Source organism: Ctenocephalides felis, unplaced genomic scaffold (assembly GCF_003426905.1).
Source record: "Ctenocephalides felis isolate EL2017-DRISC unplaced genomic scaffold, ASM342690v1 CF-g0.4_SCAFFOLD_02995, whole genome shotgun sequence".
Lineage (NCBI taxonomy): Eukaryota > Metazoa > Arthropoda > Insecta > Siphonaptera > Pulicidae > Ctenocephalides > Ctenocephalides felis.
In genome coordinates this window covers 53,699-66,802 of record NW_020539149.1, presented here as the reverse complement: position 1 = coordinate 66,802, position 13,104 = coordinate 53,699, and the positions used below count along the sequence as shown (strand labels likewise).

Sequence of the window (13,104 nt, the reverse complement as noted above, 5' to 3'; positions counted from 1 at the left end):
CCCAGGCCTCTAATCATTCGCTTTACCAGATGAGACTCGCTCATCGAATGCCAGCTATCCTGAGGGAAACTTTGGAGGGAACCAGCTACTAGATGGTTCGATTAGTCTTTCGCCCCTATACCCCGTTCCGCGACTATCGATTTGCACGTCAGAATCGCTACGGTCCTCCATCAGGGTTTCCCCTGCCTTCGACCTGACCAGGCATAGTTTCACCATCTTTCGGGTCCTAGAGTTGTACGCTCTGAGTGCGTCTCTTCCTCGCAATGAGATTGAGACGCCTCGGGATTGCAGCACGCATCCGTAGATGCGGTCCGTCATCCCTCAGTTTAACTTAAGCAAACCTTTACGTTCATTGCGCCTTTAGGAATTGTTTTTTCTTCCCATGACTCCGCGCAGATGCTAGACTCCTTGTCCGTGTTCAAGACGGGTCCTGAAAGTACCCAAAGCAATAGCATCGCTGACCGGTAAAGAGTCCGTTCGAGAACACGGGTAGCTAACAGCTCGAGGCGGCATCGATGCCGGACTAGGTTCCGACGCCAATAACCGTCCGTGCTTGCAACCGGCCGAACCTTAAAAGCGACCCTATACCATATTATTTATACCGTTTGGCAGTCGCCGGAGCACGCGGGGTCTCTGGCGCGAATAAATTCGTGACAGGCTACCGCCGCGGTCGTAGATCGACACCAAACGGGTCGCGACGTCCTACTGAGAGAGAAGTGCATGCCAACGCCGCCTGACACATAAACCGACAGCGTATCGCGCGACGAATCCCGGTCAATCGCACGCCACTAAATGGAAGACACGATAACATTGAATCTCTCCTTTCGATCTTTCGGGTTTCTCAGGTTTTACCCTGAACGGTTTCACATTACTACTCTTTGAACTCTCTCTTCAAAGTTCTTTTCACTTTTCATCACGGTACTTGTTTGCTATCGGTCTCGTGGTCATATTTAGCCTTAGATGGAGTTTTACCACCCACTTAGAGCTGCACTCTCAAGCAACTCGACTCTGAGGAGAGATCCTCTCGATACGCGCAACGGTCGCTACGGGCCCTGGCACCCTCTATGGGTAAATGGCCCCCATTCAAGATGGACTTGAACTCGCCGCAACGCACCGAGATAATCGGATCCTCCCTAACACTACATTTCCCAGCGTCCGTCTCCGGCCGCGGGATTTAGTGCTGGGCTGTTCCCTGTTCGCTCGCCGCTACTAAGGGAATCCTAGTTAGTTTCTTTTCCACCGCTTAGTAATATGCTTAAATTCAGCGGGTAATCTCATCTGCTCTGAGGTCGTATTATGATTATGATGTGCTTGCAAACGACGAGGAGCCTTTGAATCGTCCAAATTTGCCGGAACGAAACCGCAAACGAGTTCGGGTTTCCGGTTATCGAAAGGGTCGCAAGAATATAAAATCTCTAGGACACACAACCCGCCGTAATCCCACAGAACGTCAACGAACGGAATGTCCGATGTTGCAAAGTGACTGGCTCACACGTTGAGTGAATTATTTAAGAGCACGCATACGCGAAACTCCATCATTCGCCGGCAAGCCGTTTAAAAAGCAGCGGCAGTCTGGTAATGTTATACGACTCTCAGCCAGAGGTGGTCCGGGAACAGTATCCGAGGACCGCAATGTGCGTTCGAAATGTCAATGTTTATGTATCCTGCAGTTCACATGTCGACGCGCAATTAGCTGCGTTCTTCATCGACCCACGAGCCAAGTGATCCACCGTTCAGGGTGATTTTATATATATTTATACATGTTTCGATCGTGATTCCCTCGAAATCGTTTAAGATAACTCGGGCGATTCTGAAACTAGTATGATTATTATGGTTACAATTAGTACACCGTAAAGCTTTCGCGTTTCGGTCCGAGATACAAATCTCGTTTCAAAATTGAAATATGAATATTTCACTGTGTGTGAGATTGAAAAATCTGCTTTCGCTGATTTTTCATTTTCTTAAAACAACGCATGAAGCGAATGTTCAAATTCGCACAATTTGAATAAAATGTGCAGAGTATATAGAATACTAACGCAAGCGTTTACTACAATCGACTTTAAAACACTAGACTTTCATCTAGCGCCCAAAGAATTGATTGAGCTATGCGTTTAAAGTATAATATTCAAAAAGAACGCCGTTTTCACAACGAACTTCGTCATTCGCTCTCAGGCATCTGGCGATACCGAGCAGATATACATGGCAGTGCTTCTCACACAATGCATAAGAGCGCTAAGCGGTTGTAAACCGCGTCACGCTGCTTTTGCACACTGCGCAATATTTTGCGACTAGCTCCGGTCAAACGTTAATGAAACGAATGATCATTGCCAGAGGCTTTTGCCCACAGTATATTATACTATGGAGCGCACAACATTTAGTCTGCAACATTATATTGCGACATATAGCACACGTTTTCATCACTTAATAGTAAATGTACGTTAATGATCCTTCCGCAGGTTCACCTACGGAAACCTTGTTACGACTTTACTTCCTCTAAATAATCAAGTTTGGTTATCTTCCCAGCAACATCGGCAATGTCGAAACGCTGCCGCGCACCGGTCCGAAGACCTCACTAAATAATTCAATCGGTAGTAGCGACGGGCGGTGTGTACAAAGGGCAGGGACATAATCAACGCAAGCTTATGACTCGCTCGCGCTTACTAGGAATTCCTCGTTCATGGGGAAGAATTGCAAGCCCCAATCCCTAGCACGAAGAGGCTTCAACGGATTACCCGGACCTTTCGGCCAAGGAAAACCTGCTGATCTCTTCAGTGTAGCGCGCGTGCGGCCCAGAACATCTAGGGCATCACAGACCTGTTATTGCTCAATTTCGTGCGACTAAATGCCGCCTGTCCCTCTAAGAAGATATATTTGTACGCCGGTAGTGAGAACCACAACCAACAACGACCGAAGCCGAAGCGGAGGGTCTTTGCGATACCAGAAAGTACGTCTATTTAGCAGGCTAGAGTCTCGTTCGTTATCAGAATTAAACCAGACAAATCACTCCACCAACTAAGAACGGCCATGCACCACCACCCACCGAATCAAGAAAGAGCTCTCAATCTGTCAATCCTTCCGGTGTCTGGACCTGGTGAGGTTTCCCGTGTTGAGTCAAATTAAGCCGCAGGCTCCACTCCTTGTAGTGCCCTTTCGTCAATTCCTTTAAGTTTCAGCTTTGCAACCATACTTTTCCCGGAACCCAAAAGCTTTGGTTTCCCGGAAGCTGCCCGCCGAGTCATCGGAGGAACTTCGGCGGATCGCTAGCTGGCATCGTTTATGGTTAGAACTAGGGCGGTATCTGATCGCCTTCGAACCTCTAACTTTCGTTCTTGATTGATGAAAACACATTTGGCAAATGCTTTCGCTTCTGTCCGTCTTGCGACGATCCAAGAATTTCACCTCTAACGTCGCAATACGAATGCCCCCAGTTGTCCCTATTAATCATTACCTCGGAATTCCGAAAACCAACAAAATAGAACCGAGGTCCTATTCCATTATTCCATGCACACAATATTCAGGCGAATGAGCCTGCTTTAAGCACTCTAATTTGTTCAAAGTAACGTACCGGGCCCACCTCGACACTCGGTGAAGAGCACCTTGGTAGGATTTTGAGTTGGGCCGCCTTTTTACGGGCTAAGCCCACCGGTAGGACGTCCCACAGACATGCCTGTTGAACACCGCGAGCGGTGAACCGACAGTGTGGGACACAGATTCAACTACGAGCTTTTTAACCGCAACAACTTTAATATACGCTATTAGAGCTGGAATTACCGCGCGCTGCTGGCACCAGACTGGCCCTCTAATAGATCCTCGTTAAGGATTTAAAGTGTACTCATTCCGATTACGGGGCCTCGGATGAGTCCCGTATCGTTATTTTTCGTCACTACCTCCCCGTGCCGGAGTGGGTAATTTGCGCGCCTGCTGCCTTCCTTGGATGTGGTAGCCGTTTCTCAGGCTCCCTCTCCGGAATCGAACCCTGATTCCCCGTTACCCGTAACAACCATGGTAGTCGCAGAAACTACCATCGACAGTTGATAAGGCAGACATTTGAAAGATGCGTCGCCGGTACTAGACCGTGCGATCGGCACAAAGTTATTCAGAGTCACCAAGTCAAACGGTGAGCAAGGCAAGCCCGCCACCGATTGGTTTTGATCTAATAAAAGCATTCTTCCATCTCTGGTCGGAACTCTATTTGCATGTATTAGCTCTAGAATTACCACAGTTATCCAAGTAATGTGGTACGATCTAAGGAACCATAACTGATGTAATGAGCCATTCGCGGTTTCACCTTAATGTAGCTTGCACTGAGACATGCATGGCTTAATCTTTGAGAACAAGCATATACTTACGGCAGGATCAACCAGGGTGCTATATATATAGCATAGTGCGTAAATGTACCTCGGCGTCACCCGAGAGACCACACTTTGTATAGAAAAGTTCGATGAATATTTCTAAACAACGAATTTTCTTACATATATATCTGAGTCGTACGATATTCCCTGGACATGACGAACAGTTTACATCGCGACTTGATATTTTATATAATCTGCGCTTAAACAGAGGCTAGACCTTTAACAACCGTAGAAACGGCGGGCCGTACATGAAATTTGCGGTCCGCAGACCCAGTTAATTTCAAACAGTCTCTTTACCCTTTGTTAGATTGAAAACGTCGGGGCGAATTCATTATAAGAATTCATCGTTATAACTAACTTTTATTCTCGCTCGGAGAGTATTGAGTTGATTGCATTTGTATATTTTATTTTCCGCATAAGAGTCTTTGCGTCAACGACACATGCCCGCGGATATGCTGTACAGTATGGTTGAACACTTATAAATAAGGTCCAGAACCCGGCCGTAAACCGACAGCCAAACATATACGGCGTATATTATTCTAGATACGGTCTACGACAGTTTGACCTGCAGCGACGGGTCGCCTCGGGTTACCGTGCGAACCATCACCGCGATGGTCTGGACAGGCTATATGGCGGGTCGCAAGAAAATAAATTCTCTAGGACGCGCAACCACTTTAGCAATTTTAGAGCACGTTGTGGTCCAAAAACAAACGTCCTCGCTTTAAAATTGAAATATGAATATTTCACTGTGTGTGAGATTGAAAAATCTGCTTTCGCTGATTTTTCATTTTCTTAAAACAACGCAATGAAGCGAATGTTCAAATTCGCACAATTTGAATAAAATGTGCAGAGTATATAGAATACTAACGCAAGCGTTTACTACAATCGACTTTAAAACACTAGACTTTCATTAAGCGGCCAAAGAATTGATTGAGCTATGCGTTTAAAGTATAATATTCAAAAAGAACGCCGTTTTCACAACGAACTTTGTCATTCGCTCAGGCATCTGGCGATACCAAGCAGATATACATGGCAGTGCTCTCACACAATGCATAAGAGCGCTAAGCGGTTGTAAACCGCGTCACACTGCTTTTGCACACTGCGCAATATTTTGCGACTAGCTCCGGTCAAACGTTAATGAAACGAATGATCATTGCCAGAGGTTTTTGCCCACAGTATATTATACTATAGGAGCGCACTTGATTACAGCAATAATTTGTCGATTAATCACAAGATTTCATATTTGCGGTCAGCAGACCCAAATAATTTCAACTCGCTCCGATCAAACGTTTATAAAACGAAAGACCATCGCTGCGAGAAGCTTTGCTAGTTCTGCTACATTCACATATATTTGACCGTAGTCAATTTGTAAAATTCTATATTATTAAAATATATAGATTTCATATTTGCGGTCCGCAGACCCAAATAATTTCAACTCGCTCCGATCAAACGTTCATAAAACGAAAGACCATCGCTGCGAGAAGCTTTGCTAGTTCTGCTACATTCACATATATTTGACCGTAGTCAATCTGTAAAATTCTATATTATTAAAATATATAGATTTCATATTTGCGGTCCGCAGACCCAAATAATTTCAACTCTCTCTGATCAAACGTTTAAAAACGAATGATCCTTCCACCAGTTATCTATAGCCGCAAACCAGCATCCAAATATATACGGGGTATATAATTCTAGATATGGCTCACAACATTATTAAAAGTTACGCTAATATATCATTGACAGACTAAAAGTATCAAATATGATGTAAAAACTACACCGGGGAATGATATCCGTACCCGCCTGAACAACATAGCGTACTTTAGCCTGAGCTTGCTCGCATCGCATTCGACACGACCTATCCCCCTATATAAGGCGCGAGGCCACAGTGTAAGTATTCGACTGAGTCCCAAGCGACGTGATTTTGACCTGCGGCGAGGCGTCGCTCCGGGTTACGGTGTGAATCGTCAAGACAAAAGTCTGGGAAAATTTCGAACTGTGAACCCTTATGATTTTGTTAGATGTTCAAACAGTTTTATATATATGGACAAATGAATTATAGTTAATTATTGAGTTTTTAGGTGTTTTGGTTTTTTTTTAAACTTTGTATAAAATTATGTATTTATTGATTTTTATAGATCTCAATGAATATAAAACGAATTTATATATAGTTATATTATTTTTTATAATTATTTGTTTAAATTTTCTAATTTTACAATAAATGTTCAAACCAGTTTTCCTCGATTTTCTCTTAAACCGTACGAAAGTCTCCTAAAGATACGAAAAAACTTTATTCGTACGAAAGATGCAGAATAAAATAACGAATAAAATGGTATATGAATGGCTAAGTGTGTTCATATAATTTTCTCGAGATTTTCCGATTTTCCTGGAATTTTACGACGGCAACTCGCCTGTAGGCCACACCGTTTGGAATTCGAAGTTGCGATATATGGGAAAAAAACTAAGAATTTTGAGACCTTTCTAACGATGTATAATACTTTATATGTTTTCTTTAGAGAAATATTGAATCGTGAGGAGTGTTGCTTCAACCTAGCCGCACTTTGCATTTTGACAAGTTAACAACTACACAAATTGCTCTATACTATCTAAACCGTAAAAGATACGAAAAAACTTTGTTCGTACAAAAGATGCAGAATAAAATTACGAATAAAATGGTATATAAATGGTTAGGTGTGTTCATATAATTTTCTCTAGATTTTCCGATTTTTCCGAATTTTCACGACGGCAACTCGCCTGTAGGCCACACCGTGCAAAATTCGAAGCTGTGATATATGGAAAAAGAACTAAGAATTTTGAGACCTTTCTAATGATGTATAATACTTTATATGTTTTCTTTAGAGAAATATCGAATCGTGAGGAGTGTTGCTTCAACCTAGCCGCACTTTGCATTTTGACAAGTTAACAACTACACAAATTGCTCTATACTATCTAAACCATAAAACATACGAAAAAACTTTGTTCGTACGAAAGATGCAGAATAAAATTACGAATAAGATGGTATATAAATGGTTAGGTGTGTTCATATAATTTTCTCTAGATTTTCCAATTTTTCCGAATTTTCACGACGGCAACTCGCCTGTAAGCCACACCGTGCAAAATTCGAAGTTGTGATATATGGAAAAAGAACTAAGAATTTTGAGACCTTTCTAATGCTGTATAATACTTTATATGTTTTCTTTAGAGAAATATCCAATCGTGAGGAGTGTTGCTTCAACCTAGCCGCACTTTGCATTTTGACAAGTTAACAACTACACAAATTGCTCTATACTATCTAAACCGTAAAAGATACGAAAAAACTTTGTTCGTACGAAAGATGCAGAATAAAATTACGAATAAAATGGTATATAAATGGTTAAGTGTGTTTATATAATTTTCTCTAGATTTTCCGATTTTTCCGAATTTTCACGACGGCAACTCGCCTGTAGGCCACACCGTGCAAAATTCGAAGTTGTGATATATGGAAACAGAACTAAGAATTTTGAGACCTTTCTAATGATGTATAATACTTTATATATTTTCTTTAGAGAAATATCAAATCGTGAGGAGTGTTGCTTCAACCTAGCCGCACTTTGCATTTTGACAAGTTAACAACTACACAAATTGCTCTATACTATCTAAACCATAAAAGATACGAAAAAACTTTGTTCGTACGAAAGATGCAGAATAAAATTACGAATAAAATGGTATATAAATGGTTAGGTGTGTTCATATAATTTTCTCTAGGTTTTCCGATTTTTCCGAATTTTCACGACGGCAACTCGCCTGTAGGCCACACCGTGCAAAATTCGAAGTTGTGATATATGGAAAAAGAATTAAGAATTTTGAGACCTTTCTAATGATGTATAATACTTTATATGTTTTCTTTAGAGAAATATCGAATCGTGAGAAGTGTTGCTTTAACCTAGCCGCACTTTGCATTTTGACAAGTTAACAACTACACAAATTGCTCTATACTATTTAAACCGTAAAAGATACGAAAAAACTTTGTTCGTACGAAAGATGCAGAATGAAATTACGAATAAAATGGTATATAAATGGTTAGGTGTGTTCATATAATTTTCTCTAGATTTTCCGATTTTTCCGAATTTTCACGACGGCAACTCGCCTGTAGGCCATACCGTGCAAAATTCGAAGTTGTGATATATGGAAAAAGAACTAAGAATTTTGAGACCTTTTCTAATGATGTATAATACTTTATATATTTTCTTTAGAGAAATATCGAATCGTGAGGAGTGTTGCTTCAACCTAGCCGCACTTTGCATTTTGACAAGTTAACAACTACACAAATTGCTCTATACTATCTAAACCGTAAAAGATACGAAAAAACTTTGTTCGTACGGAAGATGCAGAATAAAATTACGAATAAAATGGTATATAAATAGTTAGGTGTGTTCATATAATTTTCTTTAGATTTTCCGATTTTTCCGAATTTTCACGACGGCAACTCGCCTGTAGGCCACACCGTGCAAAATTCGAAGTTGTGATATATGGAAAAATAACTAAGAATTTTAAGACCTTTCTAATGATGTATAATACTTTTTATATTTTCTTTAGAGAAATATCGAATCGTGAGGAGTGTTGCTTCAACCTAGCCGCACTTTGCATTTTGACAAGTTAACAACTACACAAATTGCTCTATACTATCTAAACCGTAAAAGATACGAAAAAACTTTGTTCGTACGAAAGACGCAGAATAAAATTACGAATAAAATGGTATATAAATGGTTAGGTGTGTTCATATAATTTTCTCTAGATTTTCCGATTTTTCCAAATTTTTACGACAGCAACTCGCCTGTAGGCCACACCGTGCAAAATTCGAAGTTGTGATATATGGAAAAAGAACTAAGAATTTTGAGACCTTTCTAATGATGTATAATACTTTATATATTTTCTTTAGAGAAATATCGAATCGTGAGGAGTGTTGCTTCAACCTAGCCGCACTTTGCATTTTGACAAGTTAACAACTACACAAATTGCTCTATACTATCTAAACCGTAAAAGATACGAAAAAACTTTGTTCGTACGAAAGATGCAGAATAAAATTACGAATAAAATGGTATATAAATGGTTAGGTGTGTTCATATAATTTTCTCTAGATTTTCCAATTTTTACGAATTTTCACGACGGCAACTCGCCTGTAGGCCACACCGTGCAAAATTCGAAGTTGTGATATATGGAAAAAGAACTAAGAATTTTGAGACCTTTCTAATGATGTATAATACTTTATATGTTTTCTTTAGAGAAATATCGAATCGTGAGGAGTGTTGCTTCAACCTAGCCGCACTTTGCATTTTGACAAGTTAACAACTACACAAATTGCTCTATACTATCTAAACCGTAAAAGATACGAAAAAACTTTGTTTGTACGAAAGATGCAGAATAAAATTACGAATAAAATGGTATATAAATGGTTAGGTGTGTTCATATAATTTTCTCTAGATTCTCCGATTTTTCCGAATTTTCACGACGGCAACTCGCCTGTAGGCCACACCGTCCAAAATTCGAAGTTGCGATATATGGGAAAAAAACTAAGAATTTTGAGACCTTTCTAACGATGTATAATACTTTATATGTTTTCTTTAGAGAAATATCGAATCGTGAGGAGTGTTGCTTCAACCTAGCCGCAATTTGCATTTTGACAAGTTAATAACTACACAAATTGCTCTATACTATCTAAACCATAAAAGATACGAAAAAACTTTGTTCGTACGAAAGATGCAGAATTCATTATATAAGTAAAAGGGCCAATTCATTATATAAGTAAAATTAAGCGATATGGGCACCTTTTTATATGAAATATATGTGTTATTTAAATGAATTTTGACTGCAAAACCATATATCGCAAATAACTTTTCAGCCAGCGAAATTTTCAATAAAATGCTGTTTTTAATAAGTAAATGTATTAATTTAGGCATGTGAATAATTCAAATTGTGAATTTTATTTTTATTAAGATTATGTGCGGGGGTTTTTGAATCGGGTTTAGTTTGTTGTTATTTATTTCCATCAGAGTGCGCTAGTATTTTTTTATTATACAATTAATTCTAGAATGTAATTCTAGAAATTTCGAAAATAATATATTAATGTGACAATTCCGCATAAATGTTCATTCAGTTCGTCACTAGGGCGTCAAGTATCAATGGCAAGTTCTTATTTAAATTCAGGCGCAAGTGCCAATAATTTGAATTATATGCCCTCGCATGATCAAATTACATTTGGACCAGCAGAAGAATTTACAGGAGTGAATCTTCCGACAATTATGGAAGTTATCAGGTATTATTTTTATTTGGCGGAAAAATCAAAAAAACAAAATAAAATGTTTTCATATAAAACATTTACTCCAAATGTGGTAACGAAATTGATTCAGACGTGGGAAAAAATTGATATTCCAATTACGGAGAAACAAAGTATCGCTTGAAAATTAAACGGATTGATTGATAAATATAAAAGTACAAATAAAAGCAAGTCTACCCAAGCATCATTTCAGGAGTTTGTAGAATCCACGAAAGAATTATTTTATATTGGAAAATGCAAATGCGATTTGCGAAGAATACTGTGTTCCTGCGGACTGATTCCAGAACATTTAAAAGCGTTTATGATGGATCAACATAATGAGAGGAAATCTACGATATCAGAATATATTATAAAAATTGAAGATGAAGTATCAGAATCTACAATAACTAGCAATATTACTCCAGGCGAGACATATACTCCAGATGTTGATTTTGATTTTAAAAACAGTTCGGAAAGTTCACAAAATACTTCTCATATAAAACGTGGTCCATATAGTCGAAGATATAAGGCTCCAAGCTATGCCTTAATGTGCGACAGATTTGCAATTTCTGATAGAGTTGGTTCTGGCGTGGTGACGGCAATCCTGCGTGCCATGGAAAAAATCGATAAGAAGTTTCACCCACGAATGATTAAAGAAGCGCATTTAGTTATTTTAAAGGAACCGAATTGCCAATTGTTGGGTTACACAAAATTGGAAAATGAAGATTCGGAAAGTAAAGTAATCAAATTGAACGAGTTTTTCGCCGATAAAGGAATAGCTCTCGATTCTTTGATAGGCATATGTTGCGATGGTGAACCAGCAAATACAGGCGTAAAAAATGGGATTTTACGTCGATTTGAAATTCAGTTAAACAGGCCACTGCATTGGTTTGTGTGTCTTCTCCACTTTAACGAACTTCCACTTCGCCATTTATTTAACTATTTGGAAAAATCATTGACCACTGGACCACGAACAAAAACTGGAATATTAAGCAAACAAATTGAAACATGCGAAAATATACCGGTGAGTTATAACATATTTACTATTTTTAATACCCTATGTTTAAATTCAATTTAATTTATTTTTTCCTATATACTTTCAGCCGGTAAAAGACTTTGAAACAATCCCACTTGAAAATTTGGCTGATATAAGTCCTGCTGAATCGACAACTGACTCAAGTTATTTACTAAAAATAGCTAAAGCAGTTGCTTCTGGAGAAGTATCGACAGACTTAGCTAACATGAAACCAGGGCCAATAGCACAGTCCCGTTGGCTCACGAAGGCTAGTATGTTACTTCGGTTATATGTACCTACTAATAAGCCATCCAAAAATTTGAAAATTCTGGCAAACTACGTAATGAAAGTATATATTCCAATGTACTTTAACATTAAATATTACAACTCTGTGGTGTATGGTAGTATATTATTTTATAAATTTATTAGCTGGACGCAATATTTAGACTCGAATTTAAGACAAATTTTGAACAATGTTGCTAAAGAAAACGCATACTATGCTCACTCGGAAAATATTTTATTAGCAATGTTGTTTGATAATAAAAAGGAAATACGAGATTCAGCTATAAGAAAAATCTTATATTACCGTAATAATGTGGAAGACCTGACGCAATTGAGAGATTACAAAACACCCGAAATAAATTTTGAATGCACCGACTATACTAATATGATAGATATGGATGATTATTCAAATATATCCGAACCAGCCTTTACGCTAAATATTCCTCATGAACATCTAGTACAATATCTACAAAGCAATGAGTGTCCATGGAGTGACCCTAAAATTCCGGTCCACATTCAGGGAACTGAGAGACATGTTCAATTACTGGCTAATGTATCAAAACGCGTATTGTGAAAGTGAAAAGCATCCTCGACTAGAAAGCAAGCAAGATTTCAGATATTAATTTATTTAAATTGTATTAGCTAAATGTAAGAAATTTTATTTTAAATAAAAATATAACTTAAAAAAATAAAAATGTTGTATTTAAACCATGTCGTGTAAATATATAATAGAATAAATATATGTCATTAGTATTAATTATAATTATATTAAAAAATTCAAAGGGTTACAAAAAAAATTTTAAGGACAAAAAGCGAGACACGTAGCTTGAAACGGATGTTTGTGACTGAATAGAAAAACTAGTGGGATGTATGGCATCGTGCCTTGAGGCAAATTGCTGGAACTTCCCGTACCGTAACGAAATGTTCGAGGAATACTGAATGTTTTCAAATAGATTATTATTAATATTGTAACATTGTCTAATATTTATAAGAATTATATAAACTGAATTGCAAAGTTGAAATTATTTGTTTGAAGTATATTAGAACTATAGTCAGAATTAAAAGTAAAATTTAAATTATTTTTGATATACAAAAAAAAAAAATTTTTGAAAAAAAAAATGAAACAAAATGTTTTTTTTCCAAAATCAATTATTTTGTTAAGACAA

At 38.3% G+C, this 13,104-nt stretch overlaps 2 non-coding genes across 2 annotated transcripts; both read right to left on the bottom strand.

Annotated features, from left to right (window-relative positions):
• Positions 1-1,586: 1,586 nt before the first annotated feature.
• LOC113381685 lies at positions 1,587-1,741 on the bottom strand. The gene has a single exon (XR_003367566.1). It is a non-coding gene; the product is annotated as a 5.8S ribosomal RNA (ribosomal RNA).
• Positions 1,742-2,439: 698 nt separating this feature from the next.
• LOC113381688 lies at positions 2,440-4,367 on the bottom strand. The gene has a single exon (XR_003367568.1). It is a non-coding gene; the product is annotated as a small subunit ribosomal RNA (ribosomal RNA).
• Positions 4,368-13,104: the final 8,737 nt, after the last annotated feature.